At 47.2% G+C, this 20,548-nt stretch overlaps 1 protein-coding gene across 4 annotated transcripts in view; it reads left to right on the forward strand.

The window, feature by feature from the left end:
- plxna2 (plexin A2) overlaps positions 1 to 20,548 on the forward strand; it is a 513,884-nt gene that overhangs the window by 473,704 nt on the left and 19,632 nt on the right. The gene's annotated exons all lie outside the window — the stretch shown is intronic.

Raw genomic sequence — 20,548 nt, forward strand, 5'->3', positions numbered from 1 at the left:
AGTGGCCCGTCAGCCCATTTTGCAAGATGCACTGGGGGAGAGAAGGTGGGATGAGACCCTGGGGCTAGTGAAAGCTTGCTAACTGTCCATGAATCCATTTTTTTTTTGGTGGAGAGGGGGAGGACAACAATGGCGGCGGTGCACTTTGACCTTTGGAGGTCGACGTGCTTTTGAGATGTCAAGTTGGATGGACCTTAGATAATGTTCAGTGCCACCCATGCAAATGTTCTTATTGTTGAGCACACCTTCAGTGCCCGCTGGGAACAGGCACTCAGTGGCTGAAGTGCTGCTTCGTCACTCCAGGTGTGTTATGGGGAGGTCGCATAATTTCAATATTCTTATGGCCCCAATGAGCCGAACACAGTTTGAACACTGGCTCCTTTTATGCTGTGTTGGGCTAGACTGCTCCTATAGTAGGCCTCAAGCCTCCATAGTAAATGTTGCCCACAATTACATTATCACCCCCTATATCCCTTTCAAATATTTAAAGATTGCACAATTTTGTCTTCTCTCCATTTTTTATTCAACAGGAGGAGAGTAAGTCATCAATTTCTTCTTTCAAAAAATACAGCTGCAAGCTTAATAGCAACATCAGAATTTGCTCCTGATTAAAATGTATTGTAATACAAACTAAATGGTACAATCCTGAAGAGAGTAAATGAACAGAGAGACACCTGGGTATAAGTGCACAAATTGTTGAAGGTGGCAGGGCTGGTTAAGAAAGCAGTTAAAAAAGCATACGGGATACTGGGCTTCATAAGTAGAGGCATTGAGTACAAAAGCAAGGGAGTTATGATGAACCTTTATAGAACACTGGTTCGGCCTCGACTGGAGTATTGTGTCCAATTCTGGGCACCGCACTTTAGGAAGGATGTGGAGGCCCCTTTGAGAGGGTGCAGAAAAAATTTACGAAGTTAATTCAAGAGATGAGGGACTTCAGTTATGTGGATAGACTGGAGAAACTGGGGTTGTTCTCCTTTGAGCAGAGAAGGTTGAGAGGAGACTTGCTAGAGGTGCTCAAAATCATGAGGAATCTAAACAGAGTAGATAGAGAGAAACTCTTCCACTTGGTGGAAGGGTCGAGAACCAGAGGACACAGATTTAAAGTGATTGGCAGAAGAACCAAAGGCGACATGAGGAAAAACTTTTTTACGCAGCGAGTGGTTAGGATCTGGAATGCACTGCCTGAAAGGGTGGTGGAGGCAGATTCAATCGTGGCTTTCAAGAGGGAGTTGGATAAGTACCCGAAGGAAAAAGAATTGCAGGGCTGCGGGGAAAGGGCGGGGGAGTGAGACTAGCTGAAGTGCTCTTGCAGAGAGCTGGCTCGAGGCTCGACGGGCCAAATGGCGGCCTCCTGTGCTGTAACCATTCAATCATTCTATTCTCTGATTCTATATGAATTGTAGAATGTTAGCGGGGGTGGAAGATCTGTGGTAAGCATTGGAGAAAACAACATTCTTGAACCATTTCTCCGGGGCTTCCGCGGATCATCTGCCAAAGTTTTGGTGGACAATCGGGAGCACCCCCACAGAAATTAATGTTGCATGTATTTTAATTGCATGTTGCCTGTTCCCATGCATCCTGCAGCCAGGTCACTGGATTCTGTGTCAAACTGTAGAGTCGCTCAGTGATTTAGCTTGCATGGAAGAAAAGGGAAGTAGATTAAGCCAGAAATGGTTTGTTTCACAAGAAAACAAACTGTAAAATGGAGAACTGACTTCGAGCAGTCCAACTGAAAATGGGGCAACACTCGGTCAACTTGAATAAGGGGGTTCAGGAGATTAGGTATCCTCAACCTCAAACTTCAAACGTTGTCTTCAGCAGAGGGTCCCGCTCAGTTCTTCTGCAAAAGCCAATCATTTTGTGTTTCCTCCATTCAAAAGTATCGCCAAGCTTTACTTTTCCACATAGCCTCTCATCTTCCACTCTCCATAAAGTTGAGCTCATCAAAATTATCCTAAGTCGCACCAAGTCCTGCTCACCCATCACCATTGTGCTTTCCAACCTACGTTGACTCCCAGTCCAGGAACGCCTCAAATTTAAAATTGTTGTCTTTGATTTCAAATCCCTCCATGGCCTCGCCCTTCGCTATCTCTGTAACCTCCTCCAGCCCTAAAAGCCTCCAAGAACTCTGCGGTCATCTGATTCTTGTGCATCCCCACTTTCTTTCACCCCACCATCGGCAGCCGTGCCTTCAGCTGTTTAGCCCCAACAACAACAACAACTTGCATTTATATAGCATCTTTAATTTAAGCTCTGGAATTTCCTCCCTAAACCTCCCCGTCTCTCCTACCTCTCTCTCCGCCTTTAAGACATTCCTTAAAACCAACCTCTTTAGCCAAGCTTTTCGTCATTTATCCAAATATCTCCCTTTGCTCAGCGTCAATTTTTTGTCTGATTATACTCCTGTGAAGTGCGAGAGAACATTTTACCACGTTTAAAGTGCTATATAAATGCAAGTTATTTTAACTCCATGGAACATGGTAGAAATATTATTATAGCTCATATATATACACACACAAACACAAAAATACACACATTCACACAGACGTATGTATTTATATGTGCGTATGTGTATGCATACATGTATATGTGTATAGCTATAACTTATAGCTCCAGTGGGGTGGGACAGATTAAGGCAGAGCACAAACATTAGAATCACTCCCTCCTCCTACATCCCCCCCCAATCACAGTTTCTGTGCTGTTGCACCTCAGTTCTCACTTATAGATGGGAAGATTTGCAGAAATGGAACAGCTAAGGTTTAAACTTCATCCGTCATGGCATTCACAAAAACCCATTGGGCTAGAGATTCAACTTAATTGCATGCCCCGTTAGCGTCCAGGGGGCACTAACGAGGCTCAAATTAGTTTGCGTCCCAATTTCCTGCACCCGGAGATCGCGACGTCATCGCCGTGGTCCCGAAATTGACTTTCGCCCCTGCAGCAGCACTGGGCGAAAACACTGGCGGCTACAGGAGGTGTGTTTCAAGCAGCTGGCCACTAATGGGGCAAAAATTAAAGGGAAGGTGGCCAACTCAAAAATGTAAAAAAAAAAAACCTTACCTTTGTTTTCCTGATCCGGTTTCTTCGCTTGGTCCAGGGCGCCATCGCTCAGCCCAGCACTCTGCTCGAGGGCCGGGCCGGTTGCACAGCACCCCTGGGGCTCCTTGGTGGTCCAGCTAGGACCCTTTTTCTTCTGCAGAGTCGGCAGTGTGGGCCCTTCCCTTTAAGTGAGGGAGGAGCCCCTTGGATGTGGCAGCGCTGTGCGGCACAGTGTGCAGCATTGCTGAGGCATCGCCCCATTACTGCCCCTGGAGTGCTTGAATTAGCGCTCCACTTGGCGGTAACCCGAATTTCTGGAGAGGGACGAGATTTCAGTGCCTCTCGCAAAGCTTCACGACTCTTACCGCCCCCAAATGGGGCAATTTTTCCCCGATTATTTTCAACTTGGTGTGGAACAGTGGCGACAGGAAAACAAGTTGTCATTCAAGATAAAGATGCTTTTGTGGCAGACGAGGAGGTAGAAGCATATGCAAATCAAAAGCTTAATTGTCACAACCATATCCAAAACAGGTCTTTGTTGGGTTTTTTATTTAAACTACATTTTCTAATGAATTCAGCTTTAAAGATGAGTGTCATTTCAGATGTAATTTTGTAATCATGTTGGAGTAAAATGTGGAGATTAACAATTCTGTTGTAAATCTGTCTTCATGTAGGTCACTTACTTGGGAATTCTGAACCTGTTGCATATTCTCAGTGCCTCCCTTAGCAACCACACAATCTTAAGTTTGTTCTTGAACCATATCACTCACTTCACACAGATGGTGTTTGTGAGCCATGTCCTGGTTTTATGCTTTGATGTGTTAAACTGTTTTATGTTGTTCCTGACTTTCCTTGTGCTTTAAGTAGAATTTTCTTTTTAAAACTTGAAAGGCCCATACATAAAATCCCAATGTTATCTTTTTAAATGTGCAGGATCTTAAAGTTCACTCCATCAGCTACAAGCTAACCAAGGCACAATCAGAATTGCAAACCATTTTATTCATCCATTACCACTACAAGATTAACTTCTGAATAAAAATGTCAAAGATTTAAAAAATAATGTACACGACAAATAATGTTTCTAGGTACAACAACAACCACTTACATTTATATAATCCCTTTAATATGGTAAAATATGTAAGGAGGGTGGAAGAGAGGAGGCTGTCCAGGAGAACATTGGAATATTCGAGGGCTGGAGGTAACAAAAGCATGGATAGAGGTGTCAGCAGCAGATGGGCTAAGGCAGGGACGGAGACGAGCCATATTACTGAGGTGGAAATGGGTCATCTTTGTAATGGAGAGGGGGTGGGATCAGAAAGTCAGCGCAGGGTCATATAGGAAGCCACATTTGCAAACAGTCTGGTTCAGCTTGAGCCATTGGCCAAGGTGGGAGATGGAATCAGTGGCTAGGGAACAAAGTTTATTGTGGGGACCAAAGACAACGGGGGAGAAATTCGGGCGTGCCTCATTTGGGGCGGTAACTCAGGCGGAGCGGAAATTTTAGCACCTTGAAAATGTTTGCGCCCTCCGCCCAGAAATTCGGCAGAATTGGGCGAGGAGCTGAAGGTGGCGCAAAATCAGCCGTTACACACTTGACTTGGGGAGGGGATGGGGGAGGGAGGCGGGGGGGGGGGGGGGGAAACGCTAACAAAAGTTCTGTCGCTAAAGTTTGCGGAGCCATTGCGCATGCGCCGAACTCCGATTCAGATCCCAGGAAAATCCCAGTCTTAAAGGTGCGGCATAGTACTGCGCCCATTAAAATTTTCAAAATCACTTCTTTCCAACTTGTTATGTGTGTCTGCCGGCTGCAAACTCTGAGGCTCACGCACCATGCTTTGTGTAAACGTTGCACTGACTGTGATCTCCGATGGGAGCAGTGCATCGTCATCCCTTTAAGTAGCCACCATTTAATACCTCTGGAAGGCTGTACTGACTGTTTTTTCAGACGTGATTATTGGCAGTCGCGACATAAGAACATAAGAAATAGGGGCAGGAGTAGGCCATAAGGCCCCTCGAGCCTGCTCCACCATTTAATAAGGTCATGGTTGATCCGACCATGGACTCGGGTCCACTTTCCCGTCTGCTCCCCATAACCCTTTATTCCCTTATTGGTTAAAAAACTGTCTATCTCTGTCTTAAATTTATTCAATGACCCAGCTTCCACAGCTCTCTGAGGCAGCAAATTCCACAGATTTACAACCCTCAGAGAAGAAATTCCTCCTCATCTCAGTTTTAAATGGGCGGCCCCTTATTCTAAGATTATGCCCCCGAATTCTAGTCTCCCCTATCAGTGGAAACATCCTCTCTGCATCCACCTTGTCAAGCCCCTTGATAGTCTTATACGTTTCAATAAGATCACCTCTCATTCTTCTGAATTCCAATGAGCAGAGGCCCAACTTACCCAACCTTTCCTCATTAGTCAACCCTTCATCTTTGGAATCAACCTAGTGAACCTTCTCTGAACTGCCTCCAAAGCAGGTATATCCTTTCTTAAATATGGAAACCAAAACTTTATGCAGTATTCTAGATGTGGCCTCCATCATCATAGGCAGTTCCTCGGAATCGAGGAAGACTTGCTTCCACTCTTAGCATGAGTTCTTAGGTGGCTGTACAGTCCAATACGAGAACCACAGGTGGGACAGACAGTGGTTGAAGGGAAGGGTAGGCGGGGAGCCTGATTTGCCGCACGCTCCTTCCGCTGCCTGCGCTTGATTTCTACATGCTCTCGGCAATGATACTTGAGCTCAGCGCCCTCCCGGATGCACTTCCTCCACTTAGGGTAGTCTTTGGCCAGGGACTCCCAGGTGTCAGTGGGGATGTCGCACTTTATCAGGGAGGCTTTGAGGGTGTCCTTGTAAATTTTCCTCTTCCCACCTTTGGCTCGTTTGCCGTGGACGAGTTCTGAGTAGAGCGCTTGCTTCGGGAGTCTCGTGTCTGGCATGCGAACTATGTGGCCTGCCCAGCGGAGCTGATCAAGTGTGGTCAGTGCTTCAATGCTGGGGATGTTGGCCTGGATGAGGACGCTAATGTTGGTGCGTCTGTCCTCCCAGGGGATTTGTAGGATCTTGCGGAGACGTCGTTGGTGGTATTTCTCCAGCTCTACTGTACATGGTCCACATCTCTGAGCCATACAGGAAGGCGGGTATTACTACAGCCCTGTAGACCATGACCTTGATGACAGCTTTAAGGGCCTGGTCTTCAAACACTCTTTTCCTCAGGTGGCCGAAGGCTGTACTGGCGCACTGGAAGCGGTGTTGGATCTTGTCATCAATGCCTAATCTTGTTGATAGGAGGCTCCCGAGATAAGGGAAGTGATCCATGTTGTCCAGGGCCACGCCGTGGATCTTAATGTCTGGGGGGCAGTGCTGTGCAGCGAGGACAGACTGGTGGAGGACCTTTGTCTTACTGATGTTTAGCGTAAGGCCCATGCTTTCATACATCTCTGTAAATGCGATGACTATGTCCTGAAGTTCAGCCTCTGTGTGCACAGATGCAGGCATTGTCCACACACTGTAGCTCGACGACAGAGGTTGGAGTGGTCTTGGACCTGGCCTGGAGATGGCGAAGGTTGAACAGCTTCCCACTGGTTCTGTAGTTTAGTTCCACTCCCGCGGGAGGCTTATCAACTGTGAGGTGGAGCATGATAGTGAGGAAGATTGAGAAGAGGGTTGGGGCGATGACGCAGCCCCGCTTGACCCCGGTCCGACGTGGATTGGGTCTGTGATGGATCCATTGATAAGGATCACAGCCTGCATGTCGTCGTGGAGCAGGCGGAGTAAGGTGACATACATTTGGGGGCATCCGAAACGGAGGAGGTCGCTCCATAGACCCTCGCGGTTGACAGTGTCAAAGGCCTTTGTAAGTTCGAAGAAGGCCATGTATAAGGACTGGCGCCGTTCCCTGCATTTTTCCTGCAGCTGTCGTGCTGCAAAAATCATGTCCGTTGTGCCCCAGAGGAGACGAAATCCACACTGCGACTCCGAGGGGAGTTCCTCGGCCACAGGGAGAAGATGGGTGAGGAGGTCTCTAGCGACGAGTTTCCCAGTGGCTGATAGCAGGGAGATTCCTGATAGCAGTTGGACTTGACCCTTTTTTAAAGATGGTCACGATCACAGCATCTCTCAAATCGCCTGGCATGCCCCCCTCCCTCCAGATGAGAGAGATGAGGTCGTGTATTCGCGCCAGCAGTGACTCTCTGCCATATTTCAGTGCCTCAGCAGGGATTCCATCCACTCCCGTAGACTTGTTTTTTTACAGGTCTTACGGCTTTTCCTATCTCGTGCAGCGTTGGGGTCTCACTGAGGTGGTGGCGGATAGCATGCTGCGAATGGAGACGAGAACACTCGAGTCAAAGGCAGAGTCTCGACTGAGGAGATCTTCGTAGTGCTTTTTCCAGCGAGCCCTGATTGCCTCGGTGTCCTTGATGAGTGTTTCCCCGTTCTTGGCCAGCAGTGGGGTGGGGCCTTGGGTGATTGATTGGACTGTAGGTGGCCTTGACTGCGATGAAGAATCCTCGCACATCATGGCTGTCGGCCAGCTGTATCTCCTGTGCTTTCTCCATCCACCACCTGTTCTTTAGGTCCCGGGTTTTTTGTTGGACCTTCGCCTTTAGCCATCTGTAATGTTGCTTTGCTGCTCCCGAGTTGGGTTGCTGTTTAAGGCTCAGAAATTCCCTGCACTTGCAATCTATTAGCTCTTGAATCTCCTGATGATTCTCATCAAACCAGTCCTGGTGTTTCCTGGTTGAGTGACCGAGCATCTCTTTGCAGGCACTGGTTATGGAGGCCTGGAGGGCAGACCAAGCGCTGTGGGCATTCTGTATCTTGGGGTCATCAAGGCACGCCAGGTTAGCTGTGAGGCGCTGACTGTAAAGGGCTCTTTTAGCTGGGCCCTTAAATGCCCCGGCATTGACTTTTTTGCGACACTACTTCTGCTGCCCCCTTCGCTTTGGGACTATGTTGATGTCAGTGATGGATCGGATTAGGCGGTGATCCGTCCAACAGTCATCAGCTCCTGTCATGGCACAGGTGATACGCACGTCCTTGCGATCTCTGGCTCGGACGATGACGTAGTCGAGCAGGTGCCAGTGTTTGGAGCGAGGGTGTTGCCACGATGCCTTGTATTTGTCCCTCTGTCGGAACAAGGTGTTGGTGATGACAAGTTCATGCTCTCGACATTTTGTCAGAAGTAGGGTACCGCTTTCCCTACCCTCTCTCTGTCAATCACGCCTCCCCAGAAGTCTGTGTCCTTGCCGACCCTGGCCTTGAAGTCACCGAGGAGAATCAGTTTGTTGCCCGCGGGGACGCAGGTCAGGGATTTTTCGAGGTTGGAGTAAAAACCATCTTCGGCCTCATCTGTTGCATCGAATGTTGGGACGTAACACTGATGACTGTGGCACACTGGCTCCGGGATAGGGTGAGTCGAAGCGTCATGAGGCGTTCGTTAGCCCCGCAGGGGGAGTCTTTGAGGCGGTCGACCAGCTCGTTTTTGATGGCGAAGCCGACTCAGTGGAGGCGCTGTTCTGCCTCTAGTTTCCCTTTCCAGAAGAATGTGTAGCCTCCACCTTGTTCCTTAAGCTGGCCTTCCCCTGCCCACCGGGTCTCGCTTAGGGCGGCGATGTCGATATCAAAGTGTCTAAGTTCCTGGGCAACTATAGCGGTGTGGCGTTCCGGTCTGTCGCTGTTGGGGTTGTCCTTGAGGGCCCTGACGTTCCAGGTCCCGAACTTCATGTTAGAGTAGTGGAAGATGCCTGTGCGTGATTTCTTTTAACGTGAGGTGGTCGTTGAACACCGGCTACCACACGGGCTAAGCTGAGCAAGGTCTTGGTCCAGTGGCAAGGGGGTCCACGATGACTGGAGAGGTGTGGTCTCACCAATACCCTGTAAAATTGTAACAAGGCTTCCCCGCTTTTATACTCCACCCCCTTTGCAATAAAGGCCAAGATTCCATTGGCCTTGCTAATCACTTGCTGTATCTGCATACTAACCTTTTGTGTTTCATGCACCAGGACCCCCAGGTGCTGCTGTACTACTGCACTTTGCAATTTTTCTCCATTTAAATAATAACTTGCTGTTCCATTTTTTCTGCCAAAGTGTATATTCTCACACTAACCAACATTATACTCCATCGGCCAAATTTTTGCCCACTCACTTCGCCTGTCTATGTCCTTTTGCAGGATTTTTTGCGTCCACCTCACACATTGCTTTTCCTCCCATCTTTGTATCATCAGCAAACTTGGCTACATTACACTCAGTCCCTTCTTCCAAGTCGTTAATATAGATTGTAAATAGTTGGGGTCCCAGCACTGATCCCTGCGGCACCCCACTAGTTACTGAAATGAGGCGGCCGCATCTAATTTACCGAATTGGGCACCAGCGTGGGTGTTGCACCAGGACTGACATCATGATTGGAGTGATCGTCAGCAGCCAGGCGCTACCGGCTTGCACCCCCGGTGAGCCGCTAATGAATTTTCGGTCAGGGCGCTAAACGCTGTGCTCCTGGTTGGTAACCTCTTATGCTCCCATTAACGCCCCCTCTGGCTACTAACTGTGAGGCGTTAGATAACCGAAAATCTAGCCCAATGGCTTCAGTCTTCCCAATAGTCAGTTGGAGGAAATTTTCTCTCATCCAGGACAGGAAGCAGTTTCACAACACCGAGGCAGTGGAGAGGTTGACGGAGGTGGTGGTGAGGTAGAGCTGGGTGCCGTCAGTGTACATTTGGAACCTGATGACCTGTTTTTGGATAATGTCATCGAGGGGCAGCTTCTAGATGAGAAGTAGGAAGAAGCCAAGGATAGATCCTTAGGGAATCCGAAGGTAGCAGTGTGGTAGCGTGAGGGGAAGCCATTGCAGAGGATTCTCTAGCTGCGAAACATAGAAACATAGAAAATAGGTGCAGGAGTAGGCCATTCGGCCCTTCTAGCCTGCACCGCCATTCAATGAGTTCATGGCTGAACATTCAACTTCAGTACCCCATTCCTGCTTTCTCGCCATACCCCTTGATTCCCCCTAGTAGTCAGGACCTCATCTAACTTCTTTTTGAATATATTTAGTGAATTGGCCTCAACAACTTTCTGTGGTAGAGAATTTCACAGGTTCACCACTCTCTGGGTGAAGAAGTTCCTCCGCATCTCGGTCCTAAATGGCTTACCCCTTATCCTTAGACTGTGACCTCTGGTTCTGGACTTCCCCAACATTGGGAACATTCTTCCTGCATCTAACCTGTCTAACCCCGTCAGAATTTTAAATGTTTCTATGAGGTCCCCTCTCATTCTTCTGAACTCCAGTGAATACAAGCCCAGTTGATCCAGTCTTTCTTGATAGGTCAGTCCCGCCATCCCGGAAATCAGTCTGGTGAACCTTCGCTGCACTCACTCAATAGCAAGAATGTCCTTCCTCAGGTTAGGAGACCAAAACTGTACACAATACTCCAGGTGTGGCCTCACCAATGCCCTGTACAACTGTAGCAACACCTCCCTGCCCCTGTACTCAAATCCCCTTGCTATGAAGGCCAACATGCCATTTGCTTTCTTAACCGCCTGCTGCACCTGCATGCCAACCTTCAATGACTGATGTACCATGACACCCAGGTCTCGTTGCACCTCCCCTTTTCCTAATCTGTCACCATTCAGATAATAGTCTGTCTCTCTGTTTTTACCACCAAAGTGGATAACCTCACATTTATCCACATTATACTTCATCTGCCATGCATTTGCCCACTCACCTAACCTATCCAAGTCGCTCTGCAGCCTCACAGCATCCTCCTCGCAGCTCACACTGCCACCCAACTTAGTGTCATCCGCAAATTTGGAGATACTACATTTAATCCCCTCATCTAAATCATTAATGTACAGTGTAAACAGCTGGGGCCCCAGCACAGAACCTTGCGGTACCCCACTAGTCACTGCCTGCCATTCTGAAAAGTACCCATTTACTCCTACTCTTTGCTTCCTGTCTGACAACCAGTTCTCAATCCATATCAGCACACTACCCCAATCCCATGTGCTCTAACTTTGCACATCAATCTCTTGTGTGGGACCTTGTCGAACGCCTTCTGAAAGTCCAAATATACCACATCAACTGGTTCTCCCTTGTCCACTCTACTGGAAACATCCTCAAAAAATTCCAGAAGATTTGTCAAGCATGATTTCCCTTTCACAAATCCATGCTGACTTGGACCTATCATGTCACTTCTTTCCAAATGCACTGCTATGACATCCTTAATAATTGATTCCATCATTTTACCCACTACCGATGTCAGGCTGACCGGTCTATAATTCCCTGTTTTCTCTCTCCCTCTTTTTTTAAAAAGTGAGGTTAAATTGGCTACCCTCCACTCGATAGAAACTGATCCAGAGTCAATGGAATGTTGGAAAAGGACTGTCAATGCATCCACTCTTTCCAAGGCCACCTCCTTAAGTACTCTGGGATGCAGTCCATCAGGCCCTGGGGATTTATCGGTCTTCAATCCCATCAATTTCCCCAACACAATTTCCCGGCTAATAAGGATTTCCCTCAGTTCCTCCTCCTTACTCGACCCCCCGACCCCTTTTATATCCGGAAGGTTGTTTGTGTCCTCCTTCGTGAATACCGAACCGAAGTACTTGTTCAATTGGTCCACCATTTCTTTGTTCCCCGTTATGACTTCCCCTGATTCTGACTGCAGGGGACCTACGTTTATTTTTACTAACCTTTTTCTCTTTCCATATCTATAGAAAGTTTTGCAATCCGTCTTAATGTTTCCTGCAAGCTTCTTCTCATACTCCATTTTCCCTGCCCTAATCAAACCCTTTGTCCTCCTCTGCTGAGTTCTAAATTTCTCCCAGTCCCCAGGTTCGCTGCTATTTCTGGCCAATTTGTATGCCACTTCCTTGGCTTTAATACTATCCCTGATTTCCCTTGATAGCCACGGTTGAGCCACCTTCCCTTTTTTATTTTTATGCCAGACAGGAATGTACAATTGTTGTAGTTCATCCATGCGGTCTCTAAATGTCTGCCATTGCCCATCCACAGTCAACCCCTTAAGTATTATTCGCCAATCCATCCCAGCCAATTCACGCCTCATACCTTCAAAGTTAGCCGCCTTTAAGTTCTGGACCATGGTCTCTGAATTAACTGTTTCATTCTCCATCCTAATGCAGAATTCCACCATATTATGGTCACTCTTCCCCAAGGGGCCTCGCACAACGAGATTGCTAATTAATCCTCTCTCATTACATAACAACCAGTCTAAGATGGCCTCCCCCCTAGTTGGTTCCTCGACATATTGGTCTAGAAAACCATCCCTTATGCACTCCAGGAAATCCTCCTCCACCGTATTGCTTCCAGTTTGGTTAGCCCAATCTATGTGCATATTAAAGTCACCCATTATAACTGCTGCACCTTTATTGCATGCACCCCTAATTTCCTGTTTGATGCCCTCCCGAACATCACTACTACTGTTTGGAGGTCTGTACACAACTCCCACTAACGTTTTTTGCCCTTTGGTGTTCTGCAGCTCTACCCATATAGATTCCACATCATCCAAGCTAATGTCCTTCCTAACTATTGCCTTAATCTCCTCCTTAACCAGCAATGCTACCCCACCTCCTTTTCCTTTTATTCTATCCTTCCTGAATGTTGAATACCCCTGGATGTTGAGTTCCCAGCCCTGATCATCCTGTAATCCCAATCACATCATATTTGTTAATGGATAGTTAATAGTGGAACCGGACAAGGGCAGACCTGCTCAGCTGGACAAGGAAGGAGAGGCGTTTGAGGAGGATGGTGTGGTCAGCCATGTCAATGGTTGCAGACAGGTTGAGAAGGACGAGGCAGGATAGTGCACCACCTCCAGTCACATAGCATGCCATTTTTGACTTTGATTAGGGCTGTTTCAGTGCTGTAAACCTGATTGGAGATGTTCAAACATGGAGTTTCGGGAAAGATCACACAGATTTGTGAGGCAACAACACGTTCAAGGGAGCTGGAGATGGGCAGTAGTTTGCAATGACAGAGTGGTGTTTTTTTCTGAGGAGGGGCTGGTGACGGGCAGATTTAAAAGGGAGGGAGACAGTACCTCCAGAGAGGACACCGTTTGCAATATCAGCTGGCATGAACGGCAAGAGATGTAGGGTAGTCAGTAGTTTAATGAGAATAGGGTTGAGAGAGCAGGAGGTGGATCTCATGGCCAAGATGAGCTCGGAGATAGTAGAGAAACTAGAGTAAGGCGAGTTCAGGGCTAGGGCAGGTGGGGACCTTGGGGGAAGTGTGGCTTGGTGCATAAGTGGGATGTGGGAGAGGCAGCTGAAAGGATGGTCTCAATCTTAATGAATAAGAAGTCGATGAGCTCCTTGTGCTTTTTACTGGAGGTGACATAGAAACATAGAAAATAGGTGCAGGAGTAAGCCATTCGGCCCTTCGAGCCTGCACCGTCATTCAATGAGTTCATGGCTGAACATGCAACTTCAGTACCCCATTCCTGCTTTCTCGTCATACCCCTTGATCCCCCTAGTAGTAAGTACTACATCTAACTCCTTTTTGAATATATTTAGTGAATTGGCCTCAACAACTTTCTGTTGTAGAGAATTCCATAGGTTCACCACTCTCTGGGTGAAGAAGTTTCTCCGCATCTCGGTCCCAAATGGCTTACCCTTTATCCTTAGACTGTGACCTCTGGTTCTGGACTTCCCCAACATTGGGAACATTCTTCCTGCATCTAACCTGTCTAAACCCATCAGAATTTTAAACGTTTCTATGAGATCCCCTCTCATTCATCTGAACTCCAGTGAATACAAGCCCAGTTGATCCAGTCTTTCTTGATAGGTCAGTCCCGCCATCCTGGGAATCAGTCTGGTGAACCTTCGCTACACTCCCTCAATAGCAAGAATGTCCTTCCTCAAGTTTGGAGACCAAAACTGTACACAATACTCCAGGTGTGGCCTCTCCAAGACCCTGTACAACTGTAGTAACACCTCCCTGCCCCTGTACTCAAATCCCCTCGCTATGAAGGCCAACATGCCATTTGCTTTCTTAACCGCCTGCTGTACCTGCATGCCAACCTTCAATGACTGATGTACCATGACACCCAGGTCTCGTTGCACCTCCCCTTTTCCTAATCTGTCACCATTCAGATAATATTCAGTCTTCCTGTTTTTGCCACCAAAGTGGATAACCTCACATTATACTGCATCTGCCATGCATTTGCCCACTCACCTCACCTATCCAAGTCACTCTGCAGCCTCATAGCATTCTCCTCGCAGCTCACACTGCCACCCAACTTGGCGTCATCCGCAAATTTGTAGATACTACATTTAATCCGCTCGTCTAAATCATTAATGTACAATGTAAACAGCTGGGGCCCCAGCACAGAACCTTGCGGTACCCCACTAGTCACTGCCTGCCATTCTGAAAAGTACCCATTTACTCCTATTCTTTGCTTCCTGTCTGCCAACCAGCTCTCAATCCACGTCAGCACACTACCCCCAATCCCATGTGCTTTAACTTTGCACATTAATCTCTTGTGTGGGACCTTGTTGAAACTCTTCTGAAGGTCCATCAACTGATTCTCCCCTGTCCACTCTACTGGAAACATCCTCAACAAATTCCAGAAGATTTGTCCAGCATGATTTCCCTTTCACAAATCCATGCTGACTTGAACCTATCATGTCACCTCTTTCCAAATGCACTGCTATGACATCCTTAATAATTGATTCCATCATTTTACCCACTACCGATGCCAGGCTGACCAGTCTATAATTCCCTGTTTTCTCCCTCCCTCCTTTTTTAAAAAGTTGGGTTACATTGGCTACCCTCCACTCCATAGGAACTGATCCAGAGTCTATGGAATGTTGGAAAATGACTGTCAATGCATCCGCTATTTCCAAGGCCACCTCCTTAAGTACTCTGGGATGCAGACCATCAGGCCCTGAGGATTTATCGGCCTTCAATCCCATCAATTTCCCCAACACAATTTCCCGACTAATTAGGATTTCTCTCAGTTCCTCCTTCTTACTTGACCCTCTGACCCCTTTTATATCCGGACGGTGGAGTAGAAGTATAGGGGGGTTTAAGAAGACGGTTGGTAGTGGAAAAAATATTATCATTGGAATGAAAAGGAAAAATACTGAAAGCCTGCTTAGTTCAAGTTGCCCAGGAGTTGCTCCATTTTTTTTTGGAGCAACTAGATTTTTTTTGGAGTATCTTAAAAATCGCAATTCTGGCCATTTAATTTACTCCAGTGTGCATGAGTTAGTTAGGCTTTTTTTTAGTTTAGTTTTTTTTTCAAAAGGGGGCATTACTAGCCACTTACATCTGTTTTAGACAGCTAAAAGTTACTCCAAACTAACTTAGGCCAGCGTATGTGGCCACTTGTGGCCGCACAGAAAAACCTTGCGGTGAGCTAAGAAATCAGCGCAGGTAAGTACATTTAAAGGACCAAGCACTAAACTAAGCACAAAAATAAGCATTCAGTAACAGATAAAAAATACAAGGAAGCTGAGAGGACCTGCACCTTGCACCAAGACTTAAAAAGTGATAAACAACAAATTAAAAATGGATTGGTAAACTAGCAAATACATTATAGCAAGTCCTGTAAATAAGAATTTCAGCCAAACTATTTTACAGAATTCCTTTTGAAAGCAGATGAAGAGTAAACTTGAATGTAAATCAAACAAGAATTTAGGACCGCATAATCAATCAATAAATAAATAAATAAAACGTAGAAGTCCTACCTTCAGCAAAGCTTTACAGCAGAACAACACTAGCAGCTGGCCGCCGATGAGGGAGCTGATTCGGCCAGGGCTAGGGGGCGGTGAGACGCACACCGGGAGGGGGAGGGGGAGCCTGAACGCGGCATTGGTAAACGTGTGTGCGGAGGGGGAGTTTGAACGTGGCATTGGTAAAGGGGGGGGGGGGGGGGGAGGTTGAACGCAGCATTGGTAAAGTGAAGGGGGGGGGAGCTGAACGCAGCATTGGTAAAGGGAGGGTGGGATGGAAGGCTGAACGCAGCAGGGGTAAAGGGGGGGTGGGGGTGGGGGGGAGGCTGAACGCAGCATTGGTAAAGGGAGGGTGGGATGGAAGGCTGAACGCAGCAGGGGTAAAGGGGGGTGGGGGGGAGGCTGAACGCGGCAGGGGTAAAGGGGGGGTGGGGGGGAGGCTGAACGCAGCAGGGAAAGTCGAGGAGGGAGCCCATTCGGCCAGAGCTAGGGGCGATGTGCTTCGGGCCCCTCCCACACAGCCTGCAGAGATTCTGGGGGCGAGGTGCTACTGCACATGTGCGCACACTCTAGCGTGCATGTGCAGAGGTCTCGGCACTGTTTTCAGCGCTGGGACCTGGCTCCGCCCCCCCCCCCTCCCCCCCACTGCTTGTGCTGCACCACGCCAAGGTCTCCGACATTCCAAGGAGCGGGGAGAATACCGAGATAAGTTTTTGGCGCTGTTTTTAGTGTGGTGGTGCGCCGTTTTAACCAGGGAGGGGGGGCAAACTTGGGCCCTATAAGTGGTTGTTATTGTTGTACGGGGAGGTAAATTTGACTTTGTTTGGTGGACTTGCCTGCTAGGTAAAGTGGAGAGTGAGTCACACCTGCTTTAAATGCTGATGAGTATTGAGTGTCTTCTGAAGATAAGAGTGATATCTGAAGAATTATGACACAACAAGGACATCAAGGTGATCAGAAATCTTCTTTCCCATGAGCTGTTCTCAAGAAGTAACACTTTTATCTAAAGACAGGTGTGCCTAGAGATTGTGGAGGTACTTGAAATGAAAGAATAATATATTTAAGCTCGTTCTGCTTATTTTATTCAACAGTCAGCTAACCTTATAGTCACGGTGGCTGGAGATCTGAATTCAGCTGCTACCCTGCATTGCCTCACCAGAGGCTCTTGTGATATGATTCATCCAACTGAATCATAGAAGTTTACAGCATGGAAGGAGACCATTTCTGCCCATCATGTCCGTGCCGGCTAACAAGAGGCTATCCAGACTAATCCCACTTTCCAGCTCTAGGTCCATAACTCTGTAGGTTACGGCACTTCAAGTGCACATCCAAGTACTTTAAAAATGTGGTGAGGGTTTCTGCCTCTACCACTCTTTCAGGCAATGAGGTCCAGACCCCAACAACCCCCTGCGTGAAGAGATTTCCTCTCAAATCCCTTCTAAACTTTCTACCAATTACTTTAAATTTATGTCCCCTAGTTGTTGACTGCTCTGCTAAAGGAAATAAGCCCTTTCAATCCACTATACCTCGGCCCCTCATAATTTTATCCATCTCAATGAGGTCTCCCCTCAGCTTCCTCTGTTCCAATGAAAACAAATCCAGCCAATCTAATCAGTCCTCATAGCTAAGATTCTCCAATTCTGGCAGCATCCTCGTAAATCACCTTTGTACCCTCTCCAGTGCAATCACGTCCTTCCTGTAATGCGGTGACCAGAACTGCACGCAGTACTCCAGCTGTGGCCTAACCAGTGTTTTATACAGTTGAAGCATACTCCCCCTGCTCTTGTATTCCAGGCCTTGGCTAATAAAGGCAAGCATTCCGTATGCTTTCTTAACCACCTTATCTACCTGGCCTGCTACCTTCAGGGATCTGTGGACATGCACTCCAAGGTCCCTTTGTTCCTCTACACTTCTCTATCCATCCATTTAATGTGTATTCCCTTTCCTTTTTAGCCCTCCCAAAATGCATTACCTCTCACTTCTCTGGATTAAATTCCATTTGCCACTGTTCTACCCACCTGACCAGTTAATTGATATCTTCCTGCAGTCCGCAGCTTTCTCCTTCATTATCAACCACACAGCCAATTTTAGTATCGTCTGCAAACTTCTTAATCATAGCCCCGATATTCAAGTCCAGATCATTGATGTATATCACAAAAAGCAAGGAACCTATTAATGAGCCTGGTGGAACCCCACTGGAAACATCCTTCCAGTCGCAAAAACACCCATCGACCATTACCCTTTGCTTCCTGCCTCTGAATCAATTTTGGATCCAACTTGCCACTTTGCCCTGGATTCCATGTGCTTTTACTTTAGTGACCAGTCTACCATGTGGGACCTTATCAAAAGCTTTGCTAAAATCCATATACACTACATCATACACTTTGCCTTCATTGATCCTCCTGGTTATCTCCTCAAAAAATTCAATCAAGTTAGTCAGACATGACCTTTCCTTAACAAATCTGTGCTGACTGTCCTTGATTAATACGTATCTTTCTAAGTGAAGATTTATTCTGTCCTTCAGGATTTTTTCCAATAATTTTCCCACCATTGAGGTTAGGCTGACTGGCCTGTAATTACTTTGTCTATCCCTTTCTCCCTTTTTAAACAAAGGCACTGCATTAGCAGTCCTCCAGTCCTCTGGCACCACACCTGAAGCCAGAGAGGATTGGAAAATGATCGTCAAAGCCTCTATTTTGTCTTTTGCTTCACTTAACAGTCTGGGATACATTTCATCCAGGCCTGGGGATTTATCCACTTTCAAAGCTGCTAAACCCCTTAATACCTCCTCTCTCACTGTTTATTTCATCTAATATTTCACACTTCTTCCCCTCGATAGTAGTGTCTGCATCGCCCCTCCCCTTTGTGGAAATAGACGCAAAGTATTCATTAAAAACCAGACCCACATCTTCCGCCTCCACACACACATTGCTTTCATGGTCTCTAATAGGCCCTACCCTTTCTTTAGTTATCTTCTTGCTCTTAATATATTTAATAAACATCTTTGGGTTTTCCTTGATTTTACTTGCCAAGAATTTTTCATGCTCTCTCTTTGCTTTCCTAATATTCTTTTTAATTGCACCCCTGGACTTTCTATATTCCTCTAGGGTTTCTGCAGTATTTAGCCCTCGGTATCTGTCATAAGCATCTCTCTTTTTCTTTATCCTACCCTGTATGTCCCTAGACATCCAGGGGGCTTGAGATTTGTTAGTCCCTCCCTTTTTCTTTAAGGGCACATACTTGGCCTGAACCCTCCGGATCTCCTCCTTGAATGCCTCCCACTGCTCTGACACAGATTTACCTTCAAGTAGCTGTTTCAAGTCCACTATGGCCAAATCACTTCTCAGTTGAGCAAAGTTGGCTTTCCCCAATTTAGAACTTTTATTCCTGGTCTAACCTTGTCCTTTTCTATAACTACCTTAAATCTGACTGAATTATGGTCACTAGCACCTAAATGCTCTCCTACTCTTACCCCTTCCACCTGCCCAGCTTCATTCCCTAAAGCTAAATCCAGAACCGCTCCCTCCCATGTTGGGCTTGCTACATACTAGCTAAGAAAGTTCTCTTGAATGCATTTTAGGAATTCTGCACCCTCTATACCCTTCACACTAATTTTGTCCCAGTTAACATTAGGATAGTTGAAATCCTCTATTATTACTGCCCTATAGTTTTTGCACTTCTCAGAAATTTGCTCTTCTATCTCCCTTTCACTGTTTGGGGGTCTATAGTATACTTCCAGCAGTGTGATTGCCCCTTTTTTGCTTTTCAGTTAGCCCCATATGGCCTCCCTCCTCACAGCTGTAATAGCTTCTTTAATCAATACCACAATCCCTCTCTCCCTTTTTACCCCCCTCTCTATCCAGTCTGAAGATCCTGTAACCAGGATGTTGAGCTGCCATACCTGCCCCTCTTTTAGCCACAACTCTATAATAGCTACAATATCATACTCCCAAGTGTCTACCTGTGCTCCTTGCATTGAAGTACATTCCATTTAGTACAGCCAGACCTCCTTGTTGACTACTTTCTAACCCTTGTTTCCTCTATCCTTCAAATTCACTTTCAACATTTTTGCTTTACAATTCCAGTTTTACTCCCCTCCCTACTGAATCTATTTCCTCAGATTTCCATCCCCCTGACAAGCTAGTTTAAACCCACCCCAACAGCACTAGCAGCCCTTCCCCCCCGCCCCGCCCCCCCCCCCACCCATGGCGAGGATATTGGTCCCAGCTCTGTTGCGGTGCAATCTGTCCGGCTTGTACAGGTCCCACCTCCCCCAGAAGTGGTCCCAATGCCTCAGGCATCTAAAGCCTTCTCTTCATCATCTTTCCAGCCCAACATTCATTTGCTCTATACTTCTATTTCTGTACTCACTAGCTCGTGGCACAGAAGTAATCCGGAGATTACTACCTTTGAGATCCTGCTTTTTAATCTCTCTCCTAGCTCCTAAACTCTGCCTGCAGGACCTCATCTCTCTTCCTACCTATGCCATTGGTACCGATATGGACCACGACCTCTGGCTGTTCACCCTCTTCCCCCAGAATGCCCTGCAGCCGCTCGGTGACATCTTTGACCCTGGCACCAAGGAGGCAACATACCATCCTGGAGTCACGTTTGTGGAGCAGAAATGACGCCCATCTGCCCCCCTGACTATTGAATCCCCTGCCACTAAAGCTCTTCCATTATTATTCTTCCTCCCTGCCGCCCCCCACACCCCCCACCCCAGGTGCAGCTGAGCCAACCGTGGTGCCCTGGACTTGGCTTTGGCTGCACACCCCAGAGGCACCATCGCCCCTGCCAGTACTCAGAAGGAA

Source organism: Pristiophorus japonicus, chromosome 17 (genome assembly GCF_044704955.1).
Source record: "Pristiophorus japonicus isolate sPriJap1 chromosome 17, sPriJap1.hap1, whole genome shotgun sequence".
NCBI lineage: Eukaryota > Metazoa > Chordata > Chondrichthyes > Pristiophoridae > Pristiophorus > Pristiophorus japonicus.